Here is a 13,337-nt window from a genome sequence, read left to right as displayed (position 1 = left end):
CAGAATACATGATCCAAACGGTGTATTTTTCCACATGCTGTTCTGCTAAGAACAAATGCAAGCAGGGCCTTAATCTTGAGATGCCATTAGGAAGCATTTGGATGGTCTCAGCACCCAAACATCTAAATGTATATATTCCAAGACTGCAGGTACTCTATGGTGCAAATCTTGCCCAGAGGTGGCTCTGCACTGGTTGATTCCTGGTGACAGCACTCACTGATCCCTCTGCCCCACACACTGCTTTGTGGAAGAGCCCTGATGGCTCTGTGCAATAGCGGCAGGCGTGGGAGATGGGGAAAGGACAATACAGAGCAGAAAAGGAGCAAGCCAGAGCACTGGAGGAAACGCCCTTCCTTGCCCACAAATACGCAGCTCGGCTTTTCTTTACCCACTCCCAAACCCCTTCCCTGGACTTGCCTTTTAAAAAGCTATTGAAAGAGCCATGCTATTTGTACTCTATGAACTAGAGATGGCAGCCTTACAGAATGTTTTGCAATTCTTTGCAGGGTTGCTGGCAGTTTATCCTCATTCAGTGGATAAGTGCAAGTACCCACCAGCATGTGTGCTTAGTATTGAGCGTGCATGTAATGGCAGCCAGGAGTTTGACCTGAACATCTTCTGCCTGCTGGATGGGACTTTCAGGAAGAAATGAATTCACAAAACCAACAAGGCTAAGTAACTCATGAAGAAGCTATAAATTTATTTCTTCAGAAAGGAAAAAATGTCAACAGGGACCACTGAAAACCAACATTAGAACAAACAAATAGGCTATAAAATCTTTTGACTCTAACATCTACTTTCTCCCTCAGCGTTCAAATCAGCACATTAGCAGTATACTACCAAAGCATTCATCCTTTTTCAGGCAGAAAATATGCTTTTTCAGCCACTCCGAGCATGTCATGGTACTTCTGAAAAAAAAAACAAAAAACAACAGAGCTCTGGAGAGCTGTGATGAGCAGAGGCAGGAGGCAAGAAATAAATCTTGCATACAAGAAAGTACAGAACAGTCCTCAAATCTTTTGTCTTTTTATGCAAGTCACCTTCTGAAGAGTTGACACTGTGGGCTTTAGACAATGTCCTTTATTTTTCTTCTATTTTTTTCCAAGGGTTAATTTCCCCTCCCCAATCTGGCAGTAATATAAATTGAATGTCATTTTTTCTCAGTAATAAAACGAATCATCAATACATACCTAAGAATAAGATGAATCAAAACCAGAAACACCATTACTACTGGTGTCATGATAATTGATATTCATACTCATTGCAGCCGTATGCTTTCTTCTCAGACTGCTTTGAAATACCTACAAGTCCACAAAGTAGACAACTGGAGGTCACTAAAGAGTCTGTAATGTTATCCATAATGAATATCACTATTGTAATGACAAAAAAATCATCGGACACAGCTGCCTGCATTAAGAAAGGTCAGCCTCAAGTGCTCTTGCCCTTTCTTATCTTTACGTTGCAGCTTAACAAGACAGTTGATATGAACCCAGGAACTAAAAAATGCAGGGTACTCAGTAAATAACTCAGGTGGTCTGTGCTCAGTGTCAGAAGTGATGTGGGGTAGGCTTCAAATTTTAGGTAAGTCTAAACATTCACACAAGGCTCTAGCAGGGCTTTGTAAAGAAGAAGCAAGCAGGTTGCCTAATCCCTAGTTCCACCAGTGATTACACTAACTCAGCCAGCTTTATGTGCCTATCTGGCCTCCAGACAGATGTGAATTGAAGCCCCTTAGACTTTCTAAATTCTTTTGGTCAGTTTTAGATTATACTTTCATAACAACAAGGATTTCTAAACCATTCTGACCAACTGGATGGATTTTGAGGAAATTAAATCTTACAATCGCACTATGTACTATAATCCTTACACACAGAAAAACATCATTCTAAAATAACAGGGAAAGTAGCATAGACAAAGCAACATTATTTCAGACTCAATTACAGCCAATTTTTGAGCTAACCTATATACACAAAGCGTTACACTCTCCCCACCTTACTTCTTACAGGAACAAACAGGTCTCCAGAACTCCACTCATTGTGACAATAAACCCACACAGGATTCACTGGCCTACCTGCACCTTGAAATTTATTTTCCTCCCAGATCTTCCTCCCCCCTCTTCTGAACTTGCTTTCCCTGCTAGATACTAAACGAGCAGTGAGAATGCTTGGTCTCTGAAGACAGTAATAAAGAACTTACACTTTTATCCCAACCTCAGCTGTCCTCGTTGGTTTGGAGATAATCGTGCAGCAGTCGCCAATGGATGGTTATCTCCTTGCTTCCTGCTATAGGGCACTACTCTGAAAGCCTGAAGAATTACCTCCTCCTGTCTTTCACAGTGCTTTTAAACTGATGGTGGGAGGGGCAGAACGTCTCCCTATCTCATTGTGTTAGGAAAGCTAAAATTCCCATTGAAAGTGACTCACCAACATTAATCATATATACACCAGATTGAAAAGCTCTCAGAACATGAAGACTGAATCTCATTCTCAGTTAAGCAAATTAGAAGCAAATTGCTCAGCACTATCGCATTATCTTAACTGCCATATCTGTACAATTTTGCACAATGGAGCTGATGAATACAAATTTACTGTTTCTAGCATTGAACTCCTAGAGAGAGATGCTTCTGAATCTTTCAGAAGAGCAATGAGTAACATGCAGCTTCCACTATTCTAAAACGGATAAACAGCACTGTAAAGATTTTTCTCTACAAGATACTTGCTTCATTTACCACCTGTTTTATGCATTAGAATAAACATCCTTATTGACTAACCAAGCAGATGAATACCAGAATCTTCAGTAAACAAGTTACACTGCAGCTTGAAATACTGCAGTTTGTTTGCTCCTCACTGAGAATAGCGTGTACTCTATTTTTCTTTCCATAACACTAAATCTGAGTACAAGAATGGAAAGGGGACTGTTTAGATTCAAGGCTATTCCTAGAACTAAATGTTGGGGTAAGGGGGTTGAAGAAGAGAAAAATAAAATGATTTTACTATCATTTCTTGAAGCATATCTTGAGGAAAAAAGCAAAACAAACAGCAACACTCAGTAAGTCATATTTGGGAACATGTACACTCCACTGAATCTACAGAGCAGGGAATTTTCCCATTTGTACTCTGAATGCAGCACAGACTTTTGCCTCTCTGCTGTTTCTGATGATGTTTTTAATTTCTTTTGATATCATCTATCCAGCTCCCATTGGACTATACTCACAATTACATATGAAGCATTTTCTATTAGCTGTAAAAACAGTACAGTTACAAAAAGTGAACAATTCTTTTGAGTTTCAGGGCAGTATTCCAATGCACAGCAACTAGATTATGATCTGTCATGTTCCTGTAAATTAGGATAAATCAAGCATTGCTCAAACCAGCTCAAATCTTGGCATCGAAGAAACCAAGTTCTCAACACAGTACACTGCTTGAGCTCTTGCCTAGTTAATGATTTCTATTGACATTTAATTACAGCTTATTTCCTGAAGTTGAGGCACAGCTTCAGCGTAAGTGGGGCTACTCTGAGTAAGAGACTTACGAATCAACACTCATCTGACAAATCGCTTTAAAATCATAGAATAAGCAAGGTTGGAAAAGATGTCTTAAGATCATCCAGACAAACTGTCCACCATTTTGATATGTAGCAATGTATAATACACAGAAATAGCCACAGATGTGAACTTAGTTCCTCAGTAAAAGGATACACAGCCCCAAAATTATACTACCACTACAAAAAATAAAAATACTTAAGTGTATCCTGCATACGTTTTGCAAACATATGAGCAAACTAGTCAAATTTCCTTCCTTCCTTGTGCTTGCTATACTTTCTACATCTATACATCTTACTGTACAGTGTGAGAACAGTCACAATATGAGAATAATTACTATACATTTCTGTATCTCTAGACAAAAAAATGTCTGTGTGACTTCAAAGCATCAGTCTGCTCTTGATCCTTATTCAACAAAATAGCTTGCTGCTGTAGAGACACAGCACGAACATCTTCAGGTGGTCCCCCTCCCAAATGTTAACAGGAACACTCCAGGAATGAGCAAAATGATAACCTTGCTCTCTGAGGCAGATGACACAGAGTATGGATTCTTATAAACATATTCTGCCTCAGAACTGGACTACAAGCATTCACTTTGAGGTGTGTTACTGACAAGCTTCTATCCTCTGGGGGAAAAAAAAGAAAAATAGTGTCTTGAGCTGGTTATCCTAAAATTGAGGTACACGAATCCATTGCTAACTGCTGAGAAAGCTGCATATTGTTCAAGAAAATGGTAATCCAGAAAGCCGAGTTCCTAATGTGACCACGGTGTCACATTTCCGTGGCTCCCAGTGCAATCAGTAGATCCAAATAAATTAGCTGTTAAAAAAATAAATAAATACATTTAAAAAATAAAAAATAAAAATAATAAAAAAGTAGAAGCTACCCATAAGATATACAGCACCCCAAAAAAGGGAGCAGCACCCTTGACTAACACAAGCTCACATCAGCCATTCAGCAAACACTAGCAGGTGCAGTACCACGTTCATCCGTTCTACCTTCACACTTCATTTATCAGAAAGCCTTTTTTACTAACATCCTCACCAGCAAGAGGGCTTGATGGAAGGAAAGCCTTCCCACAAGGACTAAACAGAGCTCAACGCAGGTACACAGCTATTCTCATATTGTTCCTGAAGGTATTTATTTTGCAGGTTCAATCACCACTTCGTAAATACAAACAGATCGAAACATTCTGGTTTTTTGTGACTAAACTTTTTCCATATTACTCAATAGTAATTTTTTTTTTTACACATTCAAAAGGAACTCCTGAAAAGTGTTAGAGATTGAGCTGTTGTCTGCTGCAACAGAACAGAAGCCTGCTTTCTCAGGGTAAAGATTTTACACAGTAAATGACAAGGAAGTCTGGTGACAAAAAGAGTAATTGCTACTGATGGGCTTAATGCCTGCTGCTATAATTAAGTGAACAAAAAGTGACATTAATAACATAAAAAAGTTCACTCTATGAAATATCAGTCTGGTTGTTACAGAAAATCCTATAAGCTCAGAAGAAGGTAAACTTTTTCTTGCTCCATCTCGAGAGCATAAGGAATGAGCAAGCTTGATTTTCTTTCAAAAAAGTATTTGAAAAGTCTGCCATGACAATTACATATGCCTCTCCCTCTGTTTTATTTTTTTCCCCAAGGAAATTATTTAAGGTCAAAAGGGAACCGTTGGCAGAGGCAGGAGTAGAACACCACCATCAATCTCATGTGAAACCCACATCCAGCTACATGAGTACATGAGTTCACTGCACAAGTACGTAGCTCAAAATTCAGAACATATCCCTTTCTCTTCTCCAAACGCCTTACAGCAGCTTTTATGACATGGGTTGGAATTCAGTGTGAAAGTTTTCATGTTACATTTCAAGACTTTTTCTATAGTCTCATGACTCTGAATCCTTTCTCTTCTTTGCTTAGAAATATACTTAGGTAGTACAAACTGTAAACAAAACAGATGCCTCTGAAGGACTTAGATGCTCAGGAAGTCCTTTGCAGTCTGTGTCTCACTCTATTTCCTCTTGAGCTTTATTTAACATGTTGGCCTGTTAGAAGTTGTATTCTGCTTCAGTTATTTTAAGTAAGTTCTACTAAGACTCGTTTCCCTCCCATTTAGACTAAGAGGACTTTTCACCCATGTTATCTGTGCTTTTTATTGATCAGTTATAAATGCATAATTTATTAGCATGGGGAAAAATATACAAATAATCAGAAATAACAAGGTCTAAAACAGAAAACTCAAACTGACTCTTGGAATGAAGAGGAACGGTAGCATCAAATTAAATAAGTTAAGATTTCATCTTTCATATTTGTAACTAACTTCTGCCCTTGTTATGCACACTGAAATATACACTTGCTTTGCTTATACTTAACTATACCACTCACAAAATTAGGTTGGTAAGTAGGAATAATGAACAGTCTTGATTCTAGTATAACATGAGAGAAACAAAAGAAGAATCATGAGGAATTGTACAAGTACGTATTGAATGCCTGAAGGGAACAATTCAGAGGCAGTTAATGAGTACCCAATACGCAAGTGAGTAGGAGAGCAGAGTCAATGTGTGAGACCTGTGAAGGAAAAGCAGGAAACGTAAACAAAGAGATCAAAGCGTGAAATAGGGTTTCAACAATAAACAAATCAAAACTCAACACTTTAGAAACCTGAGCAGTCTGAGGAAGGAAGGCAGAAAAGGGCCAGGATGAAAGGTCAAAAGAGTAAAAAGAATAACGAATAATAGTAATGATAAAGAAAAGGTACTATTAAAAATGAAAAAAAGAACATAATACACAAAACTCAGCAGCATGTCAAATTTTAATTATCTTTTCAATTACTAATTAGACCTTCTCACTGATTCAATGAAATGACAAACTTTCAGGAGTTTTGATGTAACATGATGGTTTTTTTCTCCCCGCAATCTGCTCATCACAATGGAGATTTAGAATCCCAAAGCACAGAATAGAGCATTTTCTGTAAGATAATCTCTACCCCTCAACATTATAGGAACTCGATTCAACTGCTACCCTCAATAAAGAAAATGGTGGAAAATTCAGCGACACCAAAAGAGTAAGACTTTACATGTGTTCACAACAAAATAAACCTGAGAAAGAAAATGATCTAAAATGGAAATAATCCTTATTAGTTTTTTAAATCCTTGATTGAAATAATTGCTTCTCCACCTACACAAGAATCAAGAAGAATGCAATCAGCAGGCATTTTCAGATACTCAGCCACATGATGCATAGCAGTGGTACCTGCTGTGTGCACAAGTTCTGTCTGTGCTCATTCAAAACATCCTTGTTTAGCTGTGACCTACATGTGCTAAATCTTAACAAGATATCAATGAAAGTGCACTCACTATGGAACAATGGGAACAATTACTTACTTCTGTATTGCTGCTTTTACTAAAGTTACTCTAACCAGTAATTACTCATTTCAGAGTCTCAAATTCAGGGAGACCACAGAGAAATCAAATGCATCAAAAAATTGACCATGTCAACCATGAATCTTTGACCAGATTCAAGTTGTAGAAGCTCAACTTGTAGGTGTTCACCAGAAGTATCACAGAATCATAGAACAGCCTCGGTAGAAAAGAAGTACAGTGATCACCTAGTTTCCACATTCCTGCTGTGTTCAGCGTCACCAACCACCAGACCAGGCTGCCCAGAGCCACATCCAGCCTGGCCTTGAATGCCTCCAGGGATGGGGCATCCATGACATCCATGGGCAATCTGTTCCAGTGCGTCACCACCCTCTGTGAGAAAAATCTCCTCCTAATATCTAACCTAAACCTCCCCTGTCTTAGTTTAAAACCATTCCCCCTTATCCTATCACTACTGGAGTCCAGGAAGGACTAAGTGGTCCAGAAAGGCATCTTTTTCCTTTTTTTTTTTTTTTTTAATTTTTGTAATTGGGAACAATTCTTATAATAATTCTTTACGCTTAACTAGGAGAAAAGGAAAGTGAGCACAGTCTCTTTAAAGAATCCAGCACGAAATATAAATGCCACTTTGAAACATATGTTGTTACATATCACGTGTAATTGACATTATGCTGAAGATGGACAAAATTCAATTACATTGATGCTGTATGCCAAGGGAACTCTGATAAATTAAACACCCCTGTTCACAGCTCTGTGAGAACAGAATGTTTTCTTGTATATTGCAGCAGCACACAAAAATCACCAAAGCAAACAGAGGAAGATTAATTGCTGTACTCTAAAAAAGTTAAGTATGAAACAGATATACATCGACTTCTTCTTTTCTCATTGTCACAAAAAGACAAGGAAGTTTCACTGAACAAAACTGTGTTTGAATTTGTAGCAAAAACACTGAGTACCTGTAGTTTTGCTGGACTTAAGAGAAAAGTGCAAAGGCAAGCACATTTCCATTTTTGCAACAGAAGGGAAGGCAGTGAGAAAATTCATCTCGTGCATTAATCTTAACATTCCCCACAAGTGACTCAGGTCTGCAGCAGAAAACATTCCCACTATCTTATGAGAAAGACGTCATGTTTCCCACACGGAACCATTGGAGAAAAGCCCGAGCAGTGCTGTTTTGCCTACTTTCATCCTGACAAGTCTGTTTTGCAGACCCTTCAGCTGCTCAGTCCTCAGCAGTAAAGAAGTTTTCTCCATTTATGAACAGAAGTTAAACTAACCCTCACAGATACATAATCAGCTTAAGTCAGAGCATTGATAAACAATTATCTAATCACTTACAATTTATTATGGAAATCCATGGGAAAGCATCTTAGAATCAGGAGCAGCAGCAAAGTAGAATAGAAGCTGATCTTTCTGAAGCAATACACGTTAACACACTTAAAAGACAAAAATGTGTGCTTTATATGGTGATAAGTTTAAAAAAATTCATTCAGCAGTGAAGAGTAGGAGATACCTCAGTGAGTTAGGGGAGAAAGAAAGGTCAGAAAGTCACCTGCAGCAACTGAACTTTGACAGTTAGGTGTGTCTGAGCCAAATTGCTTTTTTTGTTTGTTTTTTTTTTTCCCCTACTAATACCCTTTTCTTTCAGGAAAACTGAGCGCATGCAATACTCATTAACATCAGGGAAAGCCAATGTATTCAGCAACTGGGAAAAATAAGTTTCAAGTGTCAGGTTTGTGAAAAGGACGGGCAGTCCTGATGCTTCAAAGTTAAGTACTCAGCTTTCGCAAGAGAACCTACTGCATCCCACCAGGAAGTACCAGAGATGTGGGGAGCGTCAGCCAACGGCTTTCTCAACCATCAGCACGCTGAGCAGGCAGTCAGCAGGCAGCAGCAGATGTGGGCGACCTAACCCACATTACTTCACAGAGCTGCAGGAACAAAGTCAGCCAGGAGAGGCTTGTATCACACCAGCCCATGACCCCTTATCAGGATTTGATTGCCAACACGTAAATTGTGAAATTGGCAAGAAGGCAAGAGGCTGCATGCAGCAGAGCTCTGTGCTCGGGGTGCTGGCTCAGGAGTTGAGGTGTTCCTCAGCATCACAGCTGTGCCACATCCCATCCCATGCTCCTGAGCACACAGCTATGCAGCCACAAGCTCTTTGTCTTGCCCAATGACCAGACAAAATAACTCAAGACCTATCAGATCAGAAGAATAGCAAAAAACCTGACTTGAGTCCAGCCGGTCTGTCAGACCGTTCTTCTCCCAGTAAGTCCCTTGCTGCAGTTCCAGCAGGACAGGAGGGACACAGTGAGAGCTCTGCTGAGTGGGACACTGGAGACATGTGGAATCTGCCCAGTCTGATGAGATGTATCCCAAACGCTTGGCAAAAGTCTGTGGCTGCTTGGTTTATTCATGAACATGGACTCTGGAACAGACTTCAGATGGGATTTAGGGTAGGATCAGGAGAAGCAACCAAGCAGTGACACAGGATTTAGTATCTTCATAAAACAAACATGGTGCGGGAAAGCAGAAGTCCAAAAAATGCCAGTAATAAAAAAACAAAGCTTGACCACAATAAAGGTTAAAAAAAAAAAAAAACAACAAAAAACCCAACGTAACCACTAACAAAATAAAATAGATTCAATATGAAATGATTAAACAGAACGCTTACTGTAAGCAACAGATTGCAATTCATTCGTCTTCGAAGTATTTCCCAATACAGTTACTCAGCTGAACTCTTGTCTTTTATTAATGTGACATGAAATCTGAATTCATAATGATTTTTCTCCTTTTATTTATATGCATGGGAACCATTTACAATTCAAATGTGATTTCTCACTGTATGGCTGGATGAAATCTACAGTTTAAGATAAATATTTTTTCTGTACCAGTTTAGGTCTCCCAGTAATTGTTTTCTCATAAAATAACGTACTGAGACAGGACTGAGATTATTGAAAATAACTGTATTGGCAATCAAGGAAGACAATTTATTAAGTGCAAATATTTCTAATTTTTAAAACCAAGTCCTCCTATTATTTCCCACTTTCTTCCACTTTTCTTTACTAAATATTTTATTACTTTCTAGTAGAACAGAAGTGTTGCACACAAATATAAAATATTCTTTAAGTGTTTTCCTTCTCTCTCCATATCTTACACATTATGTCAGTCGCTCCACTTCAATGCTTAGCTGAAAAGCTGCATTAAAGAAAGTGGAGGTAAAGTTAAAAGAACAAAACCACAAAATGTGCAACTTTGCAATTTCAAAGAAACTCAAGGAGTTTTTCCACTTCTTACATCACAGTAAGTGATGTGAGACAAAAGCAAAGAACATAAGTTATGAACCAAACTTCCCATTCATCTCCAGTGGTTTACAAAATTCTTAAACATATTTCCTTCTTTTTCTCTTTGTTGCTGCTGAGTTTGGCACAGACAAGGATGAAGCATCTCCAGGACATGAGCTACTTGAAATTTTCAAAGAAAACAAGAAAGATATCCTAAAAACAAGTGACTTGTCTGGAAGAAATAGACACATATAAGAAAAAAGTAAAATCAAGTTTGGTTACTAGCTAAGTCAAAGCTTGGACAGACACAATTCCTTCCTCTCCTCCTACCAGGTGTTCAATAATTCCACCAAAAAGAGAGGGCCATGTAAGCATCCAAATAAATTCATTTTGCCTCCAGTTTTGCTTTCACTAATTATCCTAATCTGAATATAAACTAACATGAATATTTACTACATATCCACAAGCGCTATATTTAACCACTACAGACATGCAGCACTGTATATGACCAGGTAGTCTGGTCAAGTATTAAACATGGAGGATGGTGGCCCTGCATGCAGCAGTGGGGCTGCAGCTTGATGATCCTTGAGGCCCCCTTCAATCCAAGTCATTCTATGATATTTATAAATATGCAGCACATTGATGTGAACTTGAAAAAGGATTACAGAAAACTTTGCAAGGAAATGTACAGATTTCACAAAAGCTTCACTTTTAATGAAAGAAAATATCCATTAATGAGAACCACAAACCTCGCTAACCTTCTCAGTGGGCAGAGATTGTGGATCTATGTTTAGTTTGGAGTGACTGCTGCACTAACGATTTAGAGAATCCCATCTGCATCACCTCTCAAAGTCACTTGCGTGCATCATCTAGGAAAACAATAACAAAACTCTTGAATTTTAATAACTGAAGAATAATAAAGTAGAGAAACAGGGAGACTCAAATCACTGAAAAGTGTACTACAAAAAGTGAGTACAAGGAAAGGAAGAATACCCAATTCTCCTCATGTTCTGCGAGGTCAGACAATTATAAGTTAAAATTTGTCATAATGCCATTATTCTTTACAGAAAACTAACATCTGGGATTTTTTTTATCCGTATTTTAAACAACGAACTAAGATGTTCAAAATTTCAAATGTTAAGTAAGCAATCTTTTTTTAGATGCAGATCTTCAGGTGCCAGCGTTTTAAGAGAGCTCTTCAGGAGTACTTCATACTATTGGTTTGCTCAGCAAGACGCTGAAAACTTAAGAATAGAGATATTCTAATAAAGTCAGTGGGAATACCCATTGAGTTTAGCCTCACATAATTTTATCTTAACCTTTATTGCTGATAGTCCGAAACAGCCCAAGAAATTACTTCCACAGTACATAAAGATGAACAACATAACCTACATCCTTTATCAACATGATTAACCATAATTCACTTCTTCCATTCAGTAAAGATAGGAGAATTTGTAAGTCAAAAAGGCTACCAAAACATGACCCACTTGCTGCAGTGCTTATTCAGGGATCAAATATTCTTCTTTTTTTTGTCTAATTTCTTCTTAGCTTGAACTAAGTGCAGATGGAACAGCTACTGCAATGTTGGCACAGTAAAGTCTGTGATAAGACTACAGCTGAGAAGCTGTAATTTTCTATCTCTATTAGCTGCTTTACATTGCCAGAGAAGTATAAAAGACCGATACTGCAAGTAATAACTGGAGTTACCTTATGTGCAATAGAAAATGCAGCAGAACATACACATGGTGTCACACCATGAAGGAATCTTCTGCTTGAGACAGAGTCCACAAAACTTCTCACAGAGCCTTGCTTCTGTCTTTTTTTTTTTTTTTTTTTTTTAAATCTTGTGCAATCTTTCTTGTTTGATAACATGATTTCACTTAATGGAGACTAAAAATTAAATATTTTTGTCTCCTTATAAACAGTGTAACAGAGATGCACTGTGAGAACTTCAAAGCAACTAAGAACGTTTAATCCCTTTTCTCCCAGGATTCTCCCTTAACTTGAGGCTTCAGAATATATACAGAACATTGGGGGGGAAAAAAAAAAAGAAAGAAAGGGCACCACATTCTCAGCCTTTAAAATAAAGAAAGAAATAAAAGCCACAAGAACTAAATGAACATTTTTGCAACAAAACTATCATTTATTATAGAATGGATCTTTCAGTACACACTAACTTGCTCCTGTCTCTCTACTGAGGAGCTGGCACATTAGTTAGCAACTAAATGTGAATAAAGAATAGAAAGTCTCAAAACATTTAATCTTGCAAAGGCTGGAGTACCTGAAAAGCCGTATGTTCCCCGGATGCTTGATGCTTAAAAAGAACTCTTAATGTTTTCTCTCAAGACTAAGCTTTATATTTCTCAGTGCCAACCCATTTAATGTAATCCCATCCACTTGATTATGTCTATTCTGGGAAATGAGAGCAGTGCCCTGTCTTTGAATAAATCTTCCTTTTCAATCAATTCAAGCAGTTCTCAGTATCCTTGCAGTTATACATGCCTACACCTCATTCTGCATCAATTAACGTGACTTTACCGTAACAGCTGGCTTGACTATCATAAATAATCGACAAGAGCTAAATAAACTCCTTGGAAGGTGAAGCTCAGGACATCACAGAGACTCCCCACAGCTACCCCACCTGGCAGCAAGACGTTGCTGCCCTCGGAGGCCACGCAGCTGCTGGTCCCCACCACTCAGGAGATATGCAAGAAAATTCCAAGGTAGTAGCTCATGTAAATATTTTGAATATCGTATTCACAGGGAACATCACTGGGCAGTTGGGTGCATGATGAGAGATACAGAAGTTGTATTAAAGAAAGTGCTTTCTGCTTCCCTGTCTGTGAAAACTGTGACTAAAAATCTTCACAACTGTTCTCTTATTTTTTAAGTTGTTGGGCAACAAGCATGGAGAATGTCTTAAAAATCAGGCAGAAGACAAACAATTTACAAGCACTTTTGATAATGCTGGCATAAATAAGATTCGTCATCTCTCAGCTTTCCTCAACCAGTATCAAAAAAAGTTAGCTGTGTTTTTCTCAGGCAAGAGAAACAGCTTCAGACAGACTGAGTCCCTCTTGTCTCTCATCTCAGTCCTCTCCTCACACTTGCTCTTACATTCCACAGGCCACCA

General features: G+C 38.4%; 1 protein-coding gene across 5 annotated transcripts in view; it reads right to left on the bottom strand.

Moving 5' to 3' along the window:
* The window catches only part of ARHGAP6 (Rho GTPase activating protein 6), a 302,474-nt gene that overhangs the window by 111,626 nt on the left and 177,511 nt on the right, over nucleotides 1–13,337 (bottom strand). Inside the window, exon 1 of one of the 5 annotated variants that reach the window (XM_048931307.1) lies at nucleotides 2,197–2,297. The exons of 3 other annotated variants lie outside the window; for them this stretch is intronic. The gene's annotated coding sequence lies outside the window, so the exon portion shown is untranslated. Of the gene's footprint in view, nucleotides 1–2,196; nucleotides 2,298–13,337 lie in introns of those variants that run through there. One more of the 5 variants, XM_048931260.1, reaches the window with a different exon arrangement.

The sequence above is a fragment of the Lagopus muta genome, chromosome 1, assembly GCF_023343835.1.
Source record: "Lagopus muta isolate bLagMut1 chromosome 1, bLagMut1 primary, whole genome shotgun sequence".
Taxonomy (NCBI): Eukaryota; Metazoa; Chordata; class Aves; order Galliformes; family Phasianidae; genus Lagopus; species Lagopus muta.
Note: the sequence above shows the minus strand (reverse complement) of the source record. Positions and strands in the feature narration are given on the sequence as shown.